Here is an 11,887-nt window from a genome sequence, read left to right on the forward strand (position 1 = left end):
ATGTGGAAATGCACATTAGTATCAGTAAAGCAGAGGTTAAGTGTGTAAGCTGGGAAAAAGTCAACCGAATGTGGCAAGAAAGATGGGACAGGGAGGGGAAAGGGAGGCATTTATATCAAATACAAAAGAGTGTTGCAATTACTAGGGTAGGTAATGGAAACAGAAGAGAGGAAATTGTGTGGACTAGGTTAAAGCTGGGGCATTGTGCATTAAACAAAACATTGAAAATGATAGGGAAACACCAGACAGGATTGTGTGAGGAATGTCAGGAAGAGGAGTCAGTAGAACATGTAGTTCTGAATTACAGGAAGTATGGGATACAGAGAGAGATGATGAGAAATAAATTAAGGGAGTTGGGGATGCAGGAATTCACATTTAAAGGGTTGCTGGGCATGGGTGAGGGAGCACAAGTTGGGGTATTTTTAGCGTTTTTAAGGGGTACAGGGGTTTTTTATAGAATATGACTAATAAACAGGAGTAGGATACCAGGATGGTCAAAGATGGGAGGATGAAGTGTAGGTTTGTGTGTGTGTGTGTGTGTGTGTGTGATTGGGTGAAGGGATTTAGAATGTATGTCTAGTGCACATTCTGGAACAGAGGGTGGCAGTAATGCACCATTAAGCTGGATGCCAACCGCCGTAAAACAAGATACAGACAGACATCGAGACATGAACATTGGCGTCCGACGAAAGAGACCGCGACGTCCAGGAGTTCACCTCTGCTTCCAAAAGCCATGATGCTGGTGCCGAATCTGTCGTTGTTTATCGTCTATATTAATGAGTTAGATGATAATGTCGTAAACTGTTTCACCAAATTTGCGTATGACATCAAGATTGGGGGCGCAGTGGACAGTGAGGAAGGTTATCAGAGCTTGCAGTGATCTGGACCAGCTGGGGGAATGTGTTGAAAATGGTAAAGGGAATTTAATGCAGATTAAGCGTGACGTGTTGCAATTTGGGAGGACAAACCAGGGTAAGATTTATAGAGTGAATGGTAGGGTACTGAGATGTGTGCTAGGATTAGAACTGAGAACACATATCCAGAATTCCTTGAAAGTGGCAGCAAGGAGCTATGGATCCTAATAGGGTTGTAAAGTGAGCTTTGGCACATTGACCTTCCTAAATCAGAACATTGAGTACAGGAGCTGGGATGTTATGTTTAAGTTGTATAAGACATCAAAAACCTTGACAAACTTCTATAGGTGTGTAGTGGAAGGTGTATTGACTGGCTACATTATGGTGTCTTATGTGCAGTTTGGTCACCTACTTACAGGAAATATATAAATAAGCTTGAAAGAGTGCAAAGAAAATTTATGTGGATGTTGCCAGGATTTGAAGGTTTGAGTTAAGGAATAGGTTGAATAGGTTAGGACTTTATCCTGGGGAGTGCAGATCTCTCTAAGGGAGATCTTACAGAGGTATACAAAATTATGGAAGTTATAGATCGGGTGAACGCATGCAGGCTTTTCTCCTCAGGTTGGGTGAGACTAAAACTAGAGGTCAAATGTTTAGGGTGAAAGGTGAAGTATTTAAGGGGAATCTACTTCACTTCGAAGGTGGTGTGAGTGTGGAATGAGCCGCCAGCAGAAATAGTAGATGCAGGTTCAATTCTAACATTTAAGAAAAGTTGGATCGGTACAGTACATGCATGAGAGAGGTATGGAGGGCTATGGTCCAGGTGCAGGCAGATGGGACTAAGCAAAAACTTGGCTGGCATGGACCAGATAGCCAATGGGTCTGTTTCTATGCTGTAGTGCTCTATGTTAGTTGACATTGTATCTAATGAAGACAGAGAAACCTGCACCGGAGCATTTTTAAGGTGGCATTGCATTGGGGCGGTTCCACTCTCTTGATCTCGGAAGTCCAGGTCCAGTGGAGTGAGTAGTCATCACAACCGGGGTTGCACTTGATGACTATGATGTCTTCTGTGCCCTGTCATGCCATTCTCTCTCCATGAATTGTTGCAGAACTGCTTATTGGATTCACTATTGATCTCAGCTGCCCAGTTCACTGGAACTGACGTGCCAGCACAGGCACGTTCAAAGTTCAAAGTAAAATTTTTTATCCGAGTACATACCTATCACCGCATGCAACCCTAAGATTCATTTTCCTGTAGGCATTCTCAGCAAACCCATAGAATAGTAATTGTAAACAGAATCAATGAAGGAGCAAGAGCATAGAAAACAACAAACTATACAAATGCAACTATAAATAAATAGCAATAAACAACAAGAGCATGAAATAAAAAGATAGAGTCCTTAAAGTAAGTTAGATCACTGGCTGTGGGAACCTCTCAATAGATGAGTGTAATTATCCTCTTTTGTTCAGGAGCCTGGTGGTTAAGGGGTTCAACTGTTCTTGAATGTAGTACAGTGAGTCCTGAAGCACTTATACCTTCTGCCTGATGGCAGCAGCGAGAAAAGAGTATGGCCTGGGTGGTGAGCATTTTTGTTGACAGATGCTGCTTTCCTATAACAGCATTTCATGTAGACATGCTCAAGGGTTACGAGGGACTTACTCATTATGTACCAGGCCAAATCTACTACCTCTTGTAGGATTTTCCTTCAAGGGCATTGGTGTTCCCATAACAGACCATAATGTAGCCAGTCAATACACCTTCCACTACACACCTATAGAAGTTTGTCAAGGTTTTTGATGTCTTGTGGAATCTCCACAGCCTTCTAAGGAAGCAGAGCATGTTGTCATGCTTTCTTTGCAATTACATTTATGTGATAGGTCCAGGATAGGTCCTCTGAGATAGTGACACACAGGAATTTAAAGTTACTGATCCACTCCGCCTGTGATCTTCTGAAGACGACTAGCTCATAAACCTCTGGTTTCACTCTCCTGAAGTATACAATTAGCTCCCTGGTCTTGCTGACATTGAGTTGTTGTTTTGACGTCACTCAGCCAAATTTTCATTCTCCTCATGTATGCTGATTCATCCCCACCTTTGACCCTGCCCAAAACAGTGTTGTCATCAGCAAACTTGAATATGGTGTTGGAACTGTACTTAGTTATGCAGACATAGGAGTAGAGCAGGGGGCTAAGCACACAGCCCTGGTGCATCTTTGATGGAAACTGTGAAAGTCATGTTTTTGCCAATCCTAACTGACTGGGGTCTGCAAGTGAGGAAATCCAGGATCCAATTGCACAAGGGGGTATTGAGGCCAAGATCTTGAAGTTGAGGGGATGATGCTGAGCTGTAATTGATAAAGAACATCCTGATGTTTGGATCTTTGATGTCCAGATGTTCCAGATTGTGTGAAAAGCCACTGAGATAGCATCTGCTGTGGACCTGTTGCTCCAGTAGGCAAATTGTTCCTATCTTAGTTGGATATAAGGCCCACTGGCTTTGATAAGCAGGCTAAACCTCACCAGGTGTAGTCCACCTTTCAAAGTGGTGTGTCGGGATGTGGCCGCTGTCACATGCAAACAGCTACATGGAGCCACAGGTGAGAGCAGAGTGTCCTGTGGGGATCAAAATTGAGTGAGCTGCCTCACAATTATTACAGCAAGTCCCTTCCGCAGAGGTCCTATACCTCCCTGGACACCACAAACACCCCAAGTATTCTGCACCTTTAGATTATATTTACGTTTACTAAAGTAAATTTCACTTAAAGGTGCAGAATAAATAGGGTAGCACATCTGTTAGCCATCAGAATCAATATTCAAGTGACCAGTGGTGATTTGTGAATCCTGGGATATGATTAATAAGGTACATTGGTTAGTGATTAGTGGACCCCTGCCCCACATCTCCTCTATTTCCTGCACCTGCTTTCACTACAGATATAGAGATCCCTGGTCCTTAACTTTTACCTCATCCAGCACATCATTTTTGGACATTTCTGCCAGCTACATAATCCCACCAGCTGTCACAGTTCCCTACCCTTTTTTGCTTTCCACAGGGATTACTCTCACCATTAACCCCTGGTTCACTCATCCCTCCCCACCCACTGTCTCCAAGAGCTTTGCTCTGTAACTGTAGGTGGTGCAATACTTGACCCTACACCTCCTTCTTGACAAACATTCAGGGAACTGAAGAGCCTTTCCAGGTGAGTGAGAGATTTTATGCACTTTCTCCAATCTTGTGGATGACATTCAGTCCTTTTCATGAGGTCTCCTCTACATCAATGAGATCAAGCACAGAGTTGGTGACCATTTTGCTGAGTCCTGCGCTCCATCTACCTTGGACATCTGCAGCTCCCAGTTGCAATCTACTTTCATTTCCTTCCCTAATACCTCTTCAGAGGAATATTGTTCTTGGATAGCCCACAACAGTGAGTTCTCCAAAGGTAACCTGCTCTGCCCCTTTCTTTCCCGTACTGTTCTGTCCAGGTTCTCTCACACACATTCTTCTTTCCAGCTACCAGTTCCATATCACCCAGTTTCTTTTCCCTACCCCACCCATTACATCTGTCCACACACTCCTCCCACCAAGTCCACTGTCTCCATCTGCAGATTTGACCTCCCTTATATGGTTCCATGATCCACCTTTCTTTCTATCAGATTGCATCATCTACAATCCTTTGTTTTCTCCACTTATCACCTCCCAGCCTCTGTCACTATCTCTATACTCCTTCCCCCACCTGACTCCATCTGCCAATCACCATGGATTCTATTTGCACAAAAATAAAAACATAAAAGATTTCCCTGCAATTACTGGACTTCAATCTGATGGAATAGAAGGCAAACTACAATTCTTGATAAGAGTCATCAAAGTTCAAAGCAAATTTATTATCTATCTATATATATATATATATATATATATATATACACACACACACATATAAAATATGTCACCATATACTACCCTGAGATTTATTTTCTTGCAGTAAATACAAAGAAACACAATAGGATCAATGCAAAACCACATACAACAATGACAGACAAATGACCAATGTGCAAAAGACAAACTGCCAATGCAAAAAAAGAAAAAAATAATATTAAATAAATAAATAAGCAATGAATAACGAGAACTAGAGTTGTAGAGTCCTTGAAATCAAATTCATAGGTTGTAGAACCAGTTCAGTGTTGGGGTGAGTGAAGTTATCCCCTCTGGTTCAAGAGCCTGATGGTTCAGCAGAAATATCTGTTCCTGAACCTGGTAGTGTGGGTCTCAAGGCTCCTGTACCTCCTTACTGATGGCAGCAGCAAGAAGAATGCATTCCTGGATGGTGGGGATCCCTGATGATGGGACGCTGCTTTCCTGTGACAGTGCTCCTTGTAGATGTGCTCAGTGGTGGGGAGAGCTTTACCCATGATGGATTGGGCTGTATTCACTACTTTTTGTAGGCTTTTCTGTTGTGTATTTAATTTTTCAATAATATTTGAGTAATCTTGTGTATATATTGGTTGATTAAGCATTTGCATTCATTTAAACAATTAACTACGGGTTGTATATGAAAAAACATAAATTGTTTATGCTATCACATTATGATGTGATACGTGCGTGCCTCACTTAAAAGTAAAGATGAAGTTACACCGACACTTTGGACTCTGTATCTTTCTTTGAATTAGATTAATGTTCTGAAGTTACAAAACATAACATTTTCCATTCCAGAGCCTTAGTATTTCCATACCAGCTTGTGATGCAACCGGTCAGTATACTCTCGACTGCACATATATAGAAGTTTGTCAATGTTTTAGATGACATGCTGATTCTTTGTAAAAAAAAAAAGAACTAAGAAAATAGAGGTGCTGCTGTGACTTCTTTGTAATGGCTGTTATGTGCTTGACCCAGGACAGACCTTCTGAAATGATAATGTTCAGTGCTGACCCTCTCCATGTCTGATCCCCTCATGAGGACTGGCTCATGGATCACACACAAAATGCTGGAGGAACTCAGAGGGCCAGGCAGCATCTATGGAAAAGAATACAGTCGACGTTTCGGGCCAAGACCCTTCGTTAGGACTGGAGAAAAAAAGATGTGGAGTGAGAATTAGAGGGTGGGAGGAGGGGAGGAAGAAACACAAGGTGATAAGTGAAAGCGGGGGGGGGTGAAGTAAAGAGCTGAAAAGTTGATTGGTGAAAGAGATACAGTGCTGGAGAAGAGGGAATCTTATAGGAGAGGATAGAAGCCCATGGAAGAAAGGAAAAAGGGGGGAGCACCAGAGGGAGGTGATAGGCAGGTAAGAAGATAAGGTGAGAGAGGGAGAAGGGAATGGGGAATGATGAAGGAGGGAGGGCAGTACCAGAAGTTGAGAAATCGATGTTCATGCCATCAAGTCAGAGGCTACCCAGACGGAATACAAGGTGTTACTCCTTCAACCTGAGCGTGGCCTCATCAAAACAGTAGGGGAGGCCATGGACTGACTCGTTGGAAAGGGAAAAGGAAGTGGAATTAAAATGGGTGGCCACCAGGAGATCCCACTTTTTCTGGCAGGCGGAGCGTAGGTACGTGGTGAAGCAGTCTCACAATCTATGTCGGGTCTCACTGATATACAGGAGGCTACACTGGGAGCACTGGATACAGTAGATGACACCGACAGACTCACAGGTCCCTGACCTAGAAGAACTGTTTGGGGCCCTGAATGGTAGTGAGGAAGAAGGCATAGGGATCAGGTGTAGCACTTGTTCTGCTTGCAAGGATAAATGCCAGGAGGGAGATCAGTGGGGAGGGACAAATGGTCAAGAGAGTCGCATAGGATGCGATCCCTGCGGAAAGCAGAAATTAGAGCGATGGAAAGATGTGCTCGCTGCTGGGATCCCATAAGAGATGGTGGAGAATCATGTGCTGGTTGCAGAGGCTGGTGGGATGGTAGGTAAGGACAAGAGGAACCCTATCCCTGGTGGGCTGACAGGTGGATGGGGTGAGGGCAGATGTGCGCTAAAAGGGAGACATATGGTTGAGGGCAGCATTGATGTTGGAGGAAGGGAAGCCCCTTTCTATGAAGAAGGAGGACACCTCCTTCGTTCCTGAATGAAAAGCCTCATCCTGAGAGCAGATGTGGCAGAAACTGGGGGATTGAGAGAAGTGGATGGCATTTTTACAAGTAACAGGGTGGGAAATGGTATAGTTCAGGTAACTATGAGAGTCAGAGGGTTTATAATAGACATCAGTAGATAAGCCGTCTCCAGTGACAGAGACAGAGAGATCGTCGGGGGTGGGGGAGGTGTTGGAAATGGATCAGGTAAACTTGAGGGCAGGGTGGAAGTGGGAGGCAAAGTTGATGAAGTTGATCAGCTCCCTATGGGTGCAGGAAGCAGCACTGATGCGGTCATCGATGTAGCATAGGAAAAGTTGAGGAGTGACACCGGTGTAGGCTTGGAACATAGATTGTTCCATATAGCTGACAAAAAGGCAGGCATAGCTGGGATCCACGCGAATACCCACGGCTACACCTTTTGTTTGAGAGAAGTGGGCTCATGGATCTCTGGTTTCCTCCTCCTGTAGTCAATAATAAGCTCCTTGGTTTTACTGACATTGAGTGAGAGATTGGTGTTGTGGCACCATTCAGCTATATTTTCAATCTCCCTCCTATGTCCTGATTTGTCACCACCTTTGATTCAGCCAACAACAGCTGTGTTGTCAGCAAATTTAAATACAGTATGACATTAAGAGACATTTATCTTTCTGAACCAAAGGGAGTATAGTACAATTTACAAAAATGTTGTAACAGTCAAGTTGACGATTTATTTACATCTATTTATTGGTTGCCAGGTCTTGCCTCACCTTCCCATTCACCTCTCTATACTTATACTCTTTCAGTCGAGATAAAGGGTCTCCACCCAAATCATTGACTGACCATTTTCTTCTGCAGATGCTGCAGGACCCACTGAGCTCCTCCGGCAGATGTGTTTGTTCCAGAGTTCAGCATCTGTAGTCTGTTGAACTCCACTTAACAAATAATCTTTTTATGCAGTTCATTAATTGTAAATATCTCTGGTTCTGGAACTGATCCACGTGTCATCCAACTATTTAAAGCTCATCAAACTGGAAGTGATAAGTTTATCTTAATTTCCCATTTTCTGCCAGGTAACCTCTTCTTTCCTCACCTTGGTCCTCCTTTTACTTGCTAGCTCTTACTTCACCCCTCTCCCTCACCTCTTTATACTGGCCATCTCTCCTCTATCTCTTCTATTGACTGTCCATTTTCTGCCAAATATGCTGCCTGGTCCATTGAATAGGATAGATAAAGGAATTGCAGTGCATGTTGTGTATTTGGATTTTCAGAAGGCCTTTGACAAGGTGCAACACATGAGGCTGCTTACCAAGTTAAGAGCCCATGGTATTATAGGAAAGTTACAGGCATGGTTAGAGCATTGGCTAATTGGTAGGAGCCAGGATCCTTTTTTGGTTGACTGCCCTTGACTAGCGGTGTTCCGCTGGGGTCACTGTTGGGACCACTTCTTTTTATGTTGTATATAAATGACTTAGATGATGGAATAGATGGCTTAATTGCCAAGTTTGCAGTTGATACGAAGATTGTGGAAGGGCAGGTAGTGTTGAGGAAACAGGTAGGATGCAGAAGGACTTAGACAGATTAGGAGAATGGGCAAGACCGTTGCAAATGAAATGCAATGTTGGAAAACGCACTTTGGTAGTAGAAATAAATGTGCGGACTATTTTCTAAATGGGGAGAAAATCCAAAAATCTGGGATGCAAAGGGACTTGGGAGTTTTTGTGCAGAACACCCTTACGGTTAACTTACAGGTTGAGTCAGTGTGAGGAAGGCAAATGCCATATTAGTATTCATTTCAAAAGGAAGGATGTGATGCTGAGACTTTATGAGGCACTGGTGAGTCCTCACCTTGAGTATTGTGAACAGTTTTGGGCCCCTCATCTTTGAAAGATATGCTGGCATAGGAGAGGGTCCAGAGGAGGTTCACAAGGATGATTCCAGGAATGAAAGGGTTATCATATGTGAAAGATTTGATAGCTCTGGGTCTGTACTTGCTGGAATTCAGAAGAGTGAAGGGAGATCTCATTGAAACCTTTCAAATGTTGAAAGGCCTAGACAGAGTAGATGTGGAAAGGATGTTTCCCATGGTGGGAGAGTATAGGACTTGAAGAGAGAAATGCGAGCATGAGCTATCACAAGGAGAAACACAGAGATGAGACGAGGGGTCATGATTAACGACATTTCTCGCCAATTAAAGTATCGAGGAAGAATGACACATTGAGGTAAATGCTTAGGAGAGAGAGCGGTCCTCGGAAAGGCCACTGGTTCGAGTTGCTGCCTCGGAGGAGCCACTGGTTTCAAGTCGCTGCCCTTGGAGGTGCTGCTCATTTGAGTCACTGCCCTTGAAGGGGCCGTTGGAGTCACTGCCCTCAGAGATGTTATTGAAATTCTGAGATTTATAGATTGGACTGTAGTTCAAACTAGTAATAATAATGAAGGTCGCATCTGGAATTTTTCCGGGTAGCAGACGACTTCCTCACACGCCACTCTGACATAGTGGGAAATCGCGTACTAGGCAAGTTACAGCAGTGGTTTGCCATTGCCTTCTGCTGAGTGAGTTTTATTTTTCAAAGAGATCACCAGCTCTTAACCCCACACAGATGGAAAGCATGCAGGTGAGCCGGCTGGGTTCGAACTCAGAACCTCCGCCCTGCAGTCCAAGCGCTGATGCCACTACGTCACCAGCCGGTTCAAACTAACTGTAGTTCATATTGACCTCTTTCAGTTCTATATTTATTTTTATGTTTATCTTTCAGTTCTATGCAACATTCTGGAATCTCTTTCCATCAAATTCAGGCAGATCTTGGATACAGTATTCATCTACAGGTTCTGTAAGGTACAGAACCTCATATCCCTTCTTCAACAATCTTTCAACAAAAGGGGAGGATTCAACCTCTTTCCTGCTTGCTCCAGCCATGAAGTAGATTTTGTCTTGTTTCTCTTTCATTCTTTCCAGATACAGCTGTAAGCTAGTCTGTTTGGACTCATGGTGAGAAGACCGGAACCGTAGCAACTTAGCCAAACAGGTTCTATTAGAGTGATCCTCGATTACACCCAACTTGATGCTGGTTCCAAATTCCTTCCAGAATATTTCTTCATATTTTTCTACTGCAATCTTCTTGATCATATCTAGGATTTTACGCACTAGCTTCTTTCTAATAACCTTCAGCAATTTAGGTTGTTGCAGAGTTTCACGGGAGACATTCAAAGGCAGGTCATCAGAGTCCACCACCCCCTTGATGAAATTCAAATACTTTGGCATCATATCATGGAAGCCATCTGTGATAAACACTCTACGAACAAAGAGCTTAATGTAGTCAAATTTTTTTGATCCATATTCATCAAATAAACCACGGGGTGCAGTTTTGGGCACAAACAGTATTGATTTGAATGTTACTTCTCCTTCAGCAGTATAATGGATATGAGCAATTGGTTCATCTGTGTCCTTAGAAAAGGTCTTATAGAAAGCTGTGTACTCATCATCTGTTATTTCTTTGGTTGGTCTTTGCCAGATGGGTTTAATGTCATTCATCAGCTCCCAATCCCAGACAGTCTTCTCAACCTTCTTTGTTTTCTCTTTTTCTTCGGTTTCCTCTTCAACTGCTGCCTCATCATCACTACCTTTTTCCTTTTCATCCTTCACCTTTGCTTCCTCCTCATCTATTAGTTCCTTGGCAGTTTCTGTCTTGCTGCTCCAGATATAGATAGGAAAGTTGATGAAATGGGAGTACCTCTTCACTAGATTTTTGATTGTTTCCAGTTCAAGGTAGTCAGATGCTTCCTCCTTCAAAACTAAGGTGATAGTTGTATCTCATCCCAGTGTGTTTCCTCAAAGATCTTCTATTATGGAAAACTCATTGGAGTCGGATTCCCAGATATGCTGTGTACCATTGTTGTGCTTAGATGTGACAATCACCTTATCTGCCACCAAGAAAGCAGAGTACAATCCAACACCAAACTGACCAACTAACTTTGAGGTAGACTGGTCCTCATTTTGCATCTCTGTCAGCTTATTTGAGAATTCACTTGTTCCAGACTTTGCAATTGTGCCAAGGTTTTTAATCAGCTCCTCTTTAGTCATGCCAATACTGGTATCTGTGACATGAAGCATGTTCTTCTCATTGTCAGCCTTTATCTTGATTGTCATTTCTTCTGTGGCATGCAGTGCTGTTTCATTTGTTAGCGATATCAATCGGACCTTGTCCAGCACATCAGAAGCGTTAGAAATCTGTTCACGCAGAAATATCTCAATGTTTTTATAAAGTGAATTAATGATCAACTTCATCATTCTGTTAACTTCTGCTTGAAACATAAATTTTTCAGCCTTTTTCCTTATTTCTTTAACTTGAGCAGGATTCAATCCATCTAGCTGGATAGCCTCTTCCTCTCTCTTAACAACTTCATCGTCAGTTCTTGAGCCATCCCTGCTTTTCCCAAGATCCTCCTCCACTGTTTTATCTTTGCCCTAATAAAAGCGAAGGCCAAGAGCGCGCATAGCACCGCCAGAAACCAGGCCTGCTTCATCATTATTCCCGATCGGAGAGCCTCAACTCCTTGCTCTTGGGTCTGGAATCACCCCGCTGACCGACCGCACAATGCCACCGCCGCTTCCCTCCGATCCTTCACTAAAACCACTTACACGAGAGAGGGGCGGGGCCTTAAGGCCGCGCAGGGGAGCCGATCACAGCGGACCACCTCAGAAACTGAAGCGGGAGGCCACAGTGTCAAAAGTAGTGTCGTGTTGGAAGGAGGAAACAGATGAGGTCCTCCATGACTGCTTTGAATCGGTGGACTGGTTAGTATTAAAGGACACGGCAGCTAACCTCGATGAGTATGCCTCAGCTGTCACAGACTTTATTTGGAAATGCACAGAGGACTGTGTGTCTTGCAAGATGATCCGGGTATTCCCTAACCGGAAACATTGGATGAATTATAAGGTCAAGTCCCTTTTGAAGGCTAGAGCTGCAGCTTTTAGGTCCGGAG

At 43.5% G+C, this 11,887-nt stretch overlaps 1 pseudogene; it reads right to left on the reverse strand.

Moving 5' to 3' along the window:
* Window positions 1-9,662: 9,662 nt before the first annotated feature.
* On the reverse strand, window positions 9,663-11,470 carry LOC140211838 (endoplasmin pseudogene; annotated as a pseudogene).
* Window positions 11,471-11,887: the final 417 nt, after the last annotated feature.

Source organism: Mobula birostris, chromosome 18, assembly GCF_030028105.1.
Source record: "Mobula birostris isolate sMobBir1 chromosome 18, sMobBir1.hap1, whole genome shotgun sequence".
Lineage (NCBI taxonomy): Eukaryota > Metazoa > Chordata > Chondrichthyes > Myliobatiformes > Myliobatidae > Mobula > Mobula birostris.